This window comes from Acyrthosiphon pisum, chromosome A1, assembly GCF_005508785.2.
Source record: "Acyrthosiphon pisum isolate AL4f chromosome A1, pea_aphid_22Mar2018_4r6ur, whole genome shotgun sequence".
NCBI lineage: Eukaryota > Metazoa > Arthropoda > Insecta > Hemiptera > Aphididae > Acyrthosiphon > Acyrthosiphon pisum.
Genome location: NC_042494.1, coordinates 38,407,576 through 38,421,880, shown reverse-complemented (window position 1 = coordinate 38,421,880; position 14,305 = coordinate 38,407,576). Strand labels below are relative to the sequence as shown.

General features: G+C 30.9%; 1 protein-coding gene across 2 annotated transcripts in view; it reads left to right on the top strand.

The window, feature by feature from the left end:
* LOC100169535 (lachesin) overlaps positions 1 to 14,305 on the top strand; it is a 215,572-nt gene that overhangs the window by 35,785 nt on the left and 165,482 nt on the right. The gene's annotated exons all lie outside the window — the stretch shown is intronic.

The following is a 14,305-nucleotide window of genomic DNA, read 5'->3' as shown; positions in this document are numbered from 1 at the left end:
ACTATATTGGAAGCCTCTACAAAATATAATAAATTATTCTTATAAATGTGTATTAATTTTTAGTTTTAACAACTCAAATAGTCAATGAGAGAAACAACCCGGTCATGATATAATGATATAAATTGGGTGTTTTTTTTAAACTTTTTTCAGAGTCGTATCCCAAAAAAATGTTTTTTCTCATAACTCAAAATCTGGCTATGGGTTATATATACCCGATTAAGCTATGTACACACACACAGATAATATGCAATCTTCTAAGTCGTATGTGTGCGTGCAATCAACCGTCAAACGCCGGCTCAATTAGGACCACCGCTGGTTAAAATTCCCAGCTTTATGCTCGAATAATGCGACGGCGGCGAAAATGGCACACAAATAAAGTTTCTATAGACAGAGACTTTTGGTGGACTAGTTAGACTTTTTTCGATGGACTGCGAAAAATGTGGGACATTAGTTATAATATGCATAAGTATATTTTTATTTATACACATAATGTTAGAAACTGATTTTTCTGTTCATTCAAGTTTATGATTATTTATTTAGTCTATTATTTTTTTAAATATTTTTGACAGTCAGTTATAACTTAAAAATAATACGTTAAGTACAATATATTTTAAGTGGATACACATAATATAGAATTATATTAACATTTTGGAAACACAAATTTTGACCGACAAAATAAGCACTAGGAACTTATATTATTGTATATTATTACACATTCTGTACACAGTTTACATGCGCATTATATAACATTTTATAATGCATTATTAGACACTAGACTACTATATACAATTATAGACCTACCGTAATATTGTTATTATAATTTATATCAGAAGTGGCATTAGCATCGTTTGCTGGCCTGCAATCAATCGATGTCAGGGTATTTTTAGAATATTATAATAATATACCTACACCTATGTATACGTAACAATCACCGTCACCGGACTTGTTGTTTTCTCGTTCAAAAGAACTTTTATAATTATTATATAATGATGTTTTGTTTTCACGCGCTGCACTGAAAAATACATAAAAATAGACCGGCCCAGATGTCGGTAGAGTTGTATGTATATCTAGAAAACATAGATTAAAAAGCAAAAAAAGACTACCTAGTTATTATTACAACCCAATGTGAACTTTGGGCAAACATTTTAAAGACAAAACGTTAACTTCTGTATTCATCATTTTAAAATGAAAAAAATCGTTATTTATAGATATTTTAAATTAACATTTTATTTAATAACAAAATAAAAAAAAAAAATGGAATGAAAATAATTATTGTTGTATAAATCTAAAAGAAAAAACACTAGAAACTTGTTCAGATTGTTTATTTATTGATCACTACATTTATGTTAATGTTTAATAAAATAAAAATTTAAAATATCCAGACTGATAAACCATCTCCGCTCAGGATCGTTTTTCTTACGCAATGATTTTATGTCATTGAATTCAAGTTTAATACAATCCATTATACATTGACCCACTTGTAACCTACTGTACAGCAGAGCGACAACCACTTACCCGCTTTTTTTTTACAACTACAGTTAAAATATTTAACTGACCAAGTGTATTTTTAAATTGTTACCCTAATTTAAAATACCTATCGTTAAACATTAATATATTTGTTGGATATGGAGGCAGCATAATTTACACAATATATCCAAACGTTGAATATGTTTGTTGACTAATTTGTATTGGTCTTTAGGGCCCGTTCAGACCAAAGAAAAATTTGATTCGTATATTAAGAAACTCAACACACAGAAATACAGAATAGATTCACTTTGTCAAACGTCTATAATAGTAAGGAGATAAGACTAAAACTGATAACGACATGTTTGCAAATTATTTTTTGCTTCCAAAACTAAAGACCAATGTCATAAATATAAACGTCAATTGCCATTAAAAAGAAAAAATATGGGGGGGGGGGGGGTGAGCATGCTTGGTAAATCAGATTGTATACTCCAGTATTTACGAGTAATTATTTCGTAATTATTTTGCACGGTTTTATTTACTTGCAAAATTTGAATTAAAATGTATTCGGTACATAGTAACCGTTTGAAAGCGCTACATTTCCGCAACATTGCAGCAGTGACGATCGAGGTGGAGAAAGATGTTTCGTCGGATTTGGTGGACCGAACCACAGCGACGGTATTCCGAAAGATGGTCGCGACCTGTGTCCGGGACTTGGCACTTGCCGCCCGTGAGCGAGACTTTCGGAAATATACGGCTGTTGAAATTGTGGACCCAGCGGGCGTCGGGAAAAAGGTACGACGTAGACGCCAGGCATACGTCGCGCCTTTGCCGATTTCAGGAACCACCGTAGATTCGCCTCGATCCGTCTTGATCCGAGCTGAATATTACGGTTCTATGGCCGCCAAGCGTTTAAAAGCGCTGTATTACCGCAACGTCGCAGCAGCGGCAATCGAGGCAGAGACAAATGTTTCATCGGATTTGCCGAATATTGCGGTGATGTTCGTGGGAAACGAAGAGGATGTGCCTTCCTGTTCGACCGAGTCTGAAATCCTGCTTCACCAACTGGACGTGGACGTGCCACCGCAGTCACTTGTGCGGAGACAACTGGAAAAAAGGTAGAACGGCAACGACGCCGACTAATTTGGTGCCGCGCGAAAAAAAATTTTCGCGCGTTTGTTGTGCTGTAGTACACCAGCTACTACAGATTGAATATTTATTGTAAATTGTTGTATACATGTTATATATGTCATATATATGCAATATGTTCGTATATTAAAATGTAAATTGTGATTCTTATAAAAATGTGATAACCTATATACCTATTATGTTAATGTATTGTTAATAATGAAAAATGTAAATTGTTAATTTCTTTAAATATCATATTAACCATGTATTATGCTCATGTATCATTCCTTCGCAAAATTCCATTAATCACCAATCATATATCATGTTTAAATGTTGAATAATTCAACATTGGTTTTTATTCTATGTATATCGTATTATTAATATTGTAAATGCGTAAATTGTAAATTTGTATAAAAATTAGATTACCTATGTATTATGTTCACCCATGTATTGTACCTACACGAAATTGCTTTGATTACAAATAATAAATGTTTATAAAGAATAATTCAATATCGTTTTCTATTTTATATACTATTAATAACGAACATCAAAATACAATTGAAAAAAAGGTGGGCAAGTGACACCCAGTCTCTGTAAGTGATGTGTTAATCTGCAGTCCTAAAGACAATACTACTAAGAATATTTTATGATATTACTGCTGTTAAAATAATTTATTTTACTATTAGACAATAGTACACTATACCTATATAATACGGAAAATAGATTACAAAATAGATTTCCAAAAAAATTGCATTTGAAAATTTCATTGTGTGTATACAGCAAAATAATATATACATTAATAGTTTCAAGTGGGTACCCACACTAAAATTTTTAAACTATAACAATTTAACTAAAATCATTATTTTTCATTCAAAATTTCATTATGAGATCATTAAATTTATAATATGTTTTGTTATTTTACAGTACTTATAATTTACTGTCCTTCATTTACAATTTCTTCCGAGATATTGAGACGATGTTGTCTCATTCTTTCGATTTCATCCAAAGCATCAACGTTACAGAATGTCTTTCACGTTATTTTTGAAGCGTCCAATTCTTCGATACGAAGTTCATCGAGGCTACGAACTCTGCTAATGATGACGTACGCTTGACCTTGTACGAATAGTTGCCGTCCCAAGTAAACGACAGCATAATCGACTGTGGTGCCTTGCATTTTACGGGCTGTTGAAGCCCATGATAATATTAAAGGCAGCATACGGCGCTCGGCAGTTCCGTAACTGAATTTTGCTGGAAATTTTATTGATTTTGGCTTGATCAGGTGGACCCCATCCATGCCAAAATCCACCATTACGTCCGGTATGCCCTGCTTGTAAATCTAACCTCTGCGGAAGCCACCAGCCCATTTCAGTTCCGTTACAATACCTATTGCTCCATTGACCAAGCCTTTTTGTACATCGATGTTAGATCGCACCATCGCTTTTGATCCTCCGGTCTTGTTGATGTCATCCTATATGACGGTGTCGATTGAATTTTTTAGCGGCCTAATAGCATCGACCAAAGAATCTTGAGCTCGAATGGTTAAATTAGGACAGTCTAACTACTAAGTATTAGTACTTACTTATAAAGTCTACAGAGGAAACGGGGTTTTACGGTGACGTCGTGGGGACAATCCGTTGCTACACGGGGATCTGCTGCTTGAGCAGTACAGTCTTAGCTGTACCACTGCAGAATCCATGTAGGGGGGATGTCGGGGACTTCGGGGCATTTGTTAGACTTCAAATTCAGTTTTAGCGACCCCGAAAACCCCCGAGAAACCCGCCTTGACCCAGAGAAACCCTTCGTACCTGTACTTCCTCGGAGATGACTTTGCACACCCGTCATCGCCGGCCTGGAGGTCCGGGTCCCAAAATGACAACGGATTATTGTATTGTCATCCAAGACCAAGGTCTATACCAATTTTCAGAATTTTTCACTGTCCAAAAGTGCCTCAAATCAAGCGCGCAAGATTTGATTACAGACAGACAAACAGACGTGAAAGCGAACTTAAGAAAAGTGTGTAAAAAAGAATTTAACCTATATGTAAAAAATGTTTAAACTTTGAATAATTATAAAATATAATAAAATGTTTAGATTACGTCGTATTATACATATGTTACACATATTACATTATACATATGTTTATTTTATGATTGTTATTAGATATTCAATTAATAGACATTTAAGATTTTTGTAAAATAGGTGCTATATTTTTTGACATAAATAAACGTATACAACAAATACACATATAATTAGGAATCGACCAGGAAAAATATTTCATGAAACTCAAAGTAAAGCATAAATAAGTATGTGTGTCCTAACCGATAATGTAAAATTTCACTCAATATTGTATACAATTCTATATATTATATTTAGCATGCTAGTGAAAACCCCATTGAAATGCGCTGAAGCATAATATGTGTATTGAAAATGTGAAAACATCGACAATATTGAATTTTTAACAAAAAATTGGTAGTTAATTGTTAAATTCAACTAATTTAAGTGTAGTTATAAAAAAAAATAATAGTTGAATAAGTTAATATGCATATTATTATAACTTACTAGTTATAGGCAATGCATTATTCCGAATAGTACCGACGTTTTACGATAGTACGCCATATACAGAATAGGTACCTACTACGAGTCTAAAACATTAAAGTATTCTTATAATATATTAACCAGATTCATTTTTAATGCGAACTTTTATTTATTATCCTACTACATCGCTTAAAAAAAAAGGATATCATTCATTTTATTATTCATGATGTTTTTGGTACCTACCTAACAAAAATATGAACAATTTAAACGCTGGTTATTTTAACTGTATTTATTAGCAGATAATAAGTATTACGTTTCGGGAAGTGTTTAAAAAAAAATTGCATACACCACATATTATTTAACTAATAAAAAAATATTCTACGATGTCTACCACTCAAGTTAATATCTAACTAAATATAGGTATGTAATATTTAATGCTTTAATATTTTTTTTTTTATTATTGCATTTAAAGGAATTACTGTTCCTACTGGAAAATAAACTATAGTTCAACGACATAAAATAAATGATTCTACTGCACTTTCTGCTATAGAAACGAAAATAGATTACATTGTTAACAAAACAATGTTTGATTGAATCAAGCTTGATCTTTTCATATAGACATACAGTATTCAAAACATAATACAAATACATGAAACCGTAAACCAGTTGGAAAAAATTTTATCTAGATAATTTTTCGAATAATTAAACTAGTACAAAATATGTATTATAGAATGATTATAATTCTTATAGTATGTCTCAATGTATGTATAATGTACCTTAGTAGTAACTATTTATCAATATTAAAGACGTTATTATTGTACCTGGTAAATAGTACAGTTTCAGTTTCAGTTTTTATTTTTTTTTTATTTTGCTTTAAGATTTTGATGATTGAGATCATTAAAGCCTACAGGTTGTTTTAGTTTTATTTACTACTATTTATGATTTTTATAATTGTTACGAAATATTTTCATTAAAATATATTATTCATATAATTATACTATTAAAATATGGTTAAAAAAATATATATTTATAATTCTTTACTTGCTTCGATACATCTATACTTGTTTTATTCATAATATTTTTACATTTTTCCGAATAAAATAAGATTTACATTCGTGTAACTTAAAATACAATGCAAACTATTGTTTATAATATGTGTCTGTTTTAAATTACCAACCGTATGTTTACCCAAATAAAATAAACGAAAATTATTTGGATAACTATATGTTTGAAATTTACTCAAATAATTTTTTATTCGAATAATCGTAGGTGAAAATTATTTGAATACATTTTTACTCAAATAATAATAATGTTTGAAAATTATTCGAATACATTTTTATTCGAATTATTACGAAAAAATCATCTGAATAATAACTTATTCGAATGAAATGTTATCTAAATAAAATTTCATTCGATCAACACCCTACTCTGTGGTGAACGTAACCGAAATTATTATTTTAAAGTTATTTTTGTATGGATAAAATCGCGTATAACGGTAGAACACATTAAATAATTTTCTCATTAGTTTATAATTTAAAATCTAAGGTTAGACCATTCAAATACAATTAACGTAGGCGTATTATGTGCCTGAAATTCAAATGATGGAGGAGATTTTAATAATAGTATAAAAATAATAATAATAATAATCTCAAAACAACTCTATCAATTATAAAATAAATAATTTAGGTTTGTATTTATAGTAAGAGGATGTCAGCGCACTATTTTTTTTTATCTCACTGACCCATACTCAACATTGACAAAACGCATTTGCGCAGAATCATTTTTTCTATGGTTTTTAGTAATCTTAGAGTAAAATCACCCATTACAAAAAAGATAGAAAATAATAATTTTAAGGGAATGACATATTGATTTGTCCAAATATTTCTTTCCAAATCTTTTTGTAATGGTTTATTACTGATTTTACTCTAAGACTACTTAAAAACATAGAAAAAGTGATTCTGCGTAAATGCGTTTTGTCTACGTGGGGATAGATTTTGGTGGGCTGGTAATAGTTCAGGGAAATTATATAGCACACTCAGCACCTCAACTATAAATACGTTCATAATTTATGATAGCAATTAATTTGGACAAGTTCTTTATGAGAAACACAATATATTCCTCACTAAATACCTGCCTATTAATTTGTTTTTCACAACATCATCGATCTACATTACATTAAAATATAATAACCTATTAGTCGTTGCAGATAATAATTACTCCGGAACGTTAAAATTAAGTACAGTCACTGCAGTTTTCTCTTAGCTAATAATTATTTATATTTATAGTCCACACGTTCCATACGCAATTTAATATGATTTTTTCCAAAAGAAACCACTCGACAGTATGAAAGTTTACAAAACGAATGACTACGCTTTTATTGCGTCCATTTTGTGTTATTGGATACGACCTAAATCGGATGGTACTCACGTAGATATTAAATTCACTAGTTATTTGAGAAGTAAAAAAAAAACAATTACAATTATTACAGACATAACACCTGTTAATATATTATTATGGTGTTTTTTTTCTAAATTACATTTAATTAATATAATTATCTGAAGCAGATTATCTTTCTAGAAATCTTAATATAGGAATATTGAATATAACACTATATAAAAAATTAGATACAAAAACAAACTGTTCACTATATTTTTAAATACTCAATTCTAAACAAATAATTTTTAAATTAAAAAAAAAATACCAAAATAATAATGAATGCCTTACGAATTAACGATCACCAATAAAACATACATAATAGTATTATAAACTACAAATAGGAACAAATTATGCTGTAAACAGTATAAAGATAATTTAATTAATAAAGACTTAGTTGATAATTAATTAATTAGTTAAAAAAAGTTAAAACGTATCATATTCAGTTTTATTTTTTAGTGTTCGGATACAATTATTACTTAAAAGTTTTTTTTTACTTGTCTTCCGTTTTCTGTTTCACACGATATACGAGGGTTGAAACAACTAAAAACCAGAGCGTAGCGTGGGGTGAATTTTTGCTCCACCATATATTAGTCAAGCATTTTCATCACGCATTTCTCGCGGGAAACAATATATATTTACATTTTACTATAACGACTCGCGTAGTGACTCGTCGCTGAGTTTTCAAACTAATATAACGGCACGTGTTGGACTTTTTGGTCTGTGGTGAATACGGACTGCAGTGAGATCGAGTAAAATTTTTTTTCAAAAAAACGCCAAAAGATCGGTCTTTAGCGATGACTGAAAAAAACGTTTATATTGTTTGTTATAAACAGTTTGCTATAAAGATATAATAATCATATAAAATAAAGTAAACTCTAAGGAACATCACTACCTATTATTATGTTTGTATTCTTTTGCATGGTTTCTGTGTTATTAATTATTTTGTTGCGTATTTGTCATTTGTACAATTTTCACTTTGATGCACTGGGAAATTGTAGACCATACAAAAGAATCGACAACATTATTTACCACTAAATACCTATTAGCATAATGGTACCTAAAATTATTTTTTGAAAATTTTTCTTATATTTATAAAATCGTTTCTTTATTTTTACTGTAAATAATTATTCATGTAATAATAACGTACGTGCCGAAATTAATATATTTTAGTTTGAGTGTACCTTTTCGACAAATAAGTGACAAAACACATTAGATACTAGATACTATTGAGGTCAAATAGAAAAAGTAATGTGGCAAAACATCGACGATAAAATATAATTATCTCCCACGTATCTACTTCCAGGTTCTACTACTATCAGAGTACCTCAGCGTTAGGGTTTATAAAACAAAAACTGTTCGGTTTTCCATCCAAATTCACATAATAATATTGTAACGCTGCAATGATATTATGTAAATAATATTATAAAACATATTATACTATAAAAATTAATAAAGTTCATCCCGGGCTGAGTCATAACCATTAACTGCACGCGCCCCGCCAAGTACCTATAGTATAATATGTTTAGTGTATACCTAGTTATACTCAACGAGCGTGAAAATATACCGATTATTCTATTTCGTAATCTTTTCATTCCAGCGTGGTTTCGCTTTATACGAATCACACACTCCGGTATCCGGGCTCAAAAATTAAATTATATTATGATAATATTTGCGTATACCTAATATTTATTGACAGTTTATTATAATAATATTACGCATAAAATTGTGTATACCTACTTTTAAACAGTAGATTCAATAGATCATGGGCTTTTATTTGATAAGATTCAAATTTTTAAAATAAAATATTATATTATATCCTAATTATTAGTCTAGAATTACCGAAATTTCTAGACGTTTGAATAACTACAATAATGGACTCTATCACATTATCAAAGTAATTTGAGTTTGGTTACAATACAAGAGATAAAATTAATTTCAAAACTCATCATTGTAATTAATAAACGCACGATTAAACGCAATTTTTCTTTCAATAGACTTTTTATACGCCAACCTACTATTAAAGTAATCCATACATACTAAATTGGCCAAGATATGAAACGTTAGTTAAATCAAAAAAAAATGTAAATTTATTTTAATAAAATATAATTAATATATATTTCAAAATATGTCGAGAAAAAAAAATACAAAATTCCAATAGACAAATAATCGGGACGCACTAATATCTCGCAAATTCTGATCTAAATTTTGTAACCACTAATATACACACTATTGCTAAAAACTTTATTCGCCTCTCATACGATTCATCGTTCATTATTTGTAATATTTGTAATAGCTAGTCTAAAATTGATAATTGTTCTCCTTGACAAATGCTTGCACATACTCTTTAACCAACGATCCTCTCACACAATTTTATCACTGAATATCGAACGTTATAATATTAACAATATGATAATGTACGTTGCCTAAACACAGATAGTAAAATCTATTGCCAGAGTGATCGAAAAATTAGGTATTTATATTGTATGAAACCATACAAATACAATCAGAAATCGGCGGCATTCGAAGATTAACCCGTGAGAAATGAAAAAAATTAAAAATTAAAAAAAGTTATTAGCATTACTTATAATATTTCATTCTCAGTTATCTAAAATTGTATCGTGTTGTCAGAAAAATGTACGATACATATGAATAATTTCGACTTCCACTATTTTTTTTTTTTTGTAGTTATAATAAAATGTATAATATTATTATTGATGTTTATGTTACAAGCTATTCACAGTATTATTATTAATAAATTACAAAAAAAAACTGTTAATATGTAGCTGAAATACCTATCCATTGCGCCGTGTTACAATAATTTTGAATTAATAGACTTGTTAGAACGTAGATAAGTAGACTTAGTATAAGCAAACCTAACCCAACCACACCTATGTTATATTGAAGAATTTATGTATAAAATATACATTGTAATGAATTTAAGCAAAGACGATTGAAATTAATAAATTCAGAGTATACAAAAAAAAAATTTTCAACTAGATACTATAAAAACAGAAACTCTTAAGGCAGTTCTTATAATGTCCGGTTAAGTGTCTTTTAAGAGTTTAAGACTAACCAGCAGAATTCTATCAGTAAAACAAAAGAAATTCTGCCGGTTAGCGTTATCAGACACTGTCTTAACTGGACATTGATAAGAACGATCCTAAATGTGTGACGTATAACAAAAATCTTAACGCATAGAAATTGTGATATTTTTTTTTAGATTAATTAACAAAAAGTTATTTAAATACAAAATAATCTAATATGATGATGATTTTTTAACAATACGTATGTTAAACATATTATAGTTTACTTTGTTTAGTAAATGGCTAATATAACGATCTGACTTTGATCCATAATGCACTCATGTCAAACTACAGTAGCAGATATGTATTATTTATTATAAATTATAGTATTAATGTGCTAAATTAGCGATGTTTTATTTTAATGAGTAAACACCGTATAACTGAATTAACTGTGAGAAGGTTTCGCGGGGAAAATAATTGTAAGCACGGAATAACCGCAGGCAGGCGGTATGCACAGGTATGACTGCGACTTAAACTTGCTACCGGTTCGATCTCGCAGTAAAAACTAGAAAATATGTTGTCCATCCTACTATAATATTGATGCTGTACGAAATATTGACTTTTCTTGTGCGTTGTAAGATGCGATTTTCAAGGTCACCGTCATTTTTTATTGTATCTCGATGCGCATAATAATAATAATAAATAAATAATACACTATACTCCGTATAGTGGGAGTGGGAGATGCTCGCGCACGCATTAGTAAATATAATGACAAATCGAGCGGTTGTTTTTTTTTGACGGCTTGCGCGTATAGGTGCGTTTTTCTCGATATAATGGCAACAGTGGCGGTCGGGCGATGACGACGATGATAATAACAACAATGATAATTTATCATATATTCGTCGGAAAGAAATCGTTTAGCGTCTCGGGGAGAATAATAATAAAAAAAATATATATATCCTCATACAGGTTAAGACGGCGGTATGCGCGACGTACGACGGGCCGGAAAGACGGCAAGCACGCAAGAATCACGAAGAAAAGCGCTTTAACGTGAGGCCCGCGGCCGGGTAAGCGCCGCGTTTTGTCGCCATCATTTTTCAACATTTTAAACGTTGTCTTTAGAATATAATATGTGCGCGCGCGTGTACGGTATAATACACCCGAGTTTTACCGGGTTTTTATTCGGAATAATATTTATACGGAACGGCCCAGCGATGATAAATCGTGATCGTACGTCATATTATTTCACACTGCACGCACGATGAAAACGAGCTTTTACTTGTTGTTGTTGTCGTCTCCGCCGTCTTCGTTTTAGTTTAGTTTTGTTTTGTTTTTTTTTTTCATTTTTACGAGACGTCTTAGCCCCGCTGCGTGTCGTGAGCCGTAAAAAGACCCCCTCCTCCAGATGACACTTTTTCTCCGAGTGTATACTGCAGGTACACAATATTCTATTTGCCACCGAAAATACTAAACTATCGCTTGACGTGGATATATTGTTATGTGAAATTCAACGCGTTAACAAAACACGCCTGCAATATCGGTTTTCGTATACGTCAATTTCTTATATATTATATAATATATATATATATATATATATATTATATATAGTATATAATAATATACAGGATGATTTATCAAGCATACCTGACCCTAGATTTGTAATTTTCCTATAATAAGTAACATATTATAATAACATATAAGATATAACTATATAAGTACATATTATAACAAAAACGTCTATTTATGTAAGTTACAGCATCATTTGTAAATTTATAATTATTATTTATAGGTACACCTATATAATAAAATTTATAGACATATTACATAAACTTTCCCATTGGTTCGAGGTTACAAATACTTACAATTATTTGTAATTACTTCTAATTATTAGACCACACTAACTTTAGCAAATATTGTTAGAGGAGAAAAGTGAGCTAGCGGAAAGCACCAGCTATTAAACGTTAATTTTATATAGTAATTACTATATACTGACGATTACCACAGCGGATCTACGACATGAACGGCTTCTACGGTCTACGTCAACAGGTTGATACCACGGGGTCAGATATATTATTACATTTTGTATTACATTACATTAATACAAAAATACATTATTATGATGAATAAATTACATTATGACATTATTTAATGATTATCACAGAATATAATTATACATTATGAAATTATTTTGGTGCAAAAACAAAGTTAGAAGGTCAATACGGAAGACAAAAAACAAAAAACAAAACAGGTGGCGAAGAGCCGTCGGTGATACAGACGTACAGTGCATGAAATACGTGGGAGTTATATAACGGTAGGAGGGGAGGGGACGTTTAAAAACGTTTTTAACTCTATAATCTGCATTATTGATCTACCATGTCAATTGAGCCACAACAGCAGAACAACTATCTGCCGAAATTCTTAGTCTGGTGCCAAAAAGAATGATGTGGTCTCTGAAGCAGCTCTGGAGCAACGCCATCCAAATTTGCACACACGGGGATATTTGACGTAGATAAACACAACCTGCCCTCTAGCGAAATCTCGGAATCATGGTGTTCCGACGATTCCGGTCTTCGTATATCACTGGTTACCTGCATACACTTTAGATTTGGTTTTGATTGAAACCCAATCTCTGTTGCTTTGGCTGAGGAACGTGTAGCTATCACGGCTATGTTTGGCATAGATACATATCTTTTGTGGACCCGTAAACTTTTCAAACGCCAGCTTTCAGCCAAAGGTTTCGGTGTATTGTTTCGTAAGTCGTTGAAAACCAGCTGCATTATTTCATTCTCGGACAGGATATTGATATCGGACATAATAATTTATCTGATAATATACAGGCAGAATAATTAACGGAAATGCGTTTTAACTGGTTGACCGCAGAATTGAAAAAATACTACTGAACGCCAGAAATGAATATTGACAAGTGGTAACTATGTGACACAGATACGAATTGTAGATTTTCCAAACATTCATGTACATGGTAACGAGATTTTTATTGTTTGTCTAAATCTGAAAGTATGTAGATTATTATATTATGGGTACGATAATTATTTGTTAAATTGTTTTTTTTAGTTATATTTATTAAGAATACAAAACTAAAAGTTTTTTATTGTTTAAATAAAACCTATGATTTGTAAATTTGGGAAATAATATTATAGATACGTATGACTCAAGAAAATTAGAATATACAAATCTAAATATTTGGAGTTGTGGACAGAGGTGCCGTCATCTCCCACCCACTAAAAATCTATCTATCTCCCACTAAAAAATCTGCCAAACTGAGTAATCGTATTCAAACTTAAATGTAAGTATACCCTTCCACATAGTTATAACCCCCCCCCCCCACTAATGGCCAAAGTTGACGCGGATTAAATAATAATAATAATAAAAAAAAATTATATTATATAATATAATAATATAATATTAATATGTACTTATCTGCATTTTGTGTAAGCATAAAGTGTTGCCCTAGTCTGCGTTCATCGTTCAACATGCTCAGACGTCGCTTTCGTCTGTCCGTTATCTTTTGTCATACTTCATGAGTTTAACTTGATATTGTTATCAGAACATGTCTCGAAATACCTCGAAACGCAACTTATCGTCATCGTCATCATCCTCGTCTACCAAATCTTGCGTCAACCGAAGTAAAGTATTCATCACACCAAATCGCTATGCCTCTTTCTCCGAAGACAACGCTTTCGATCAGGAGGTTTTTAGCC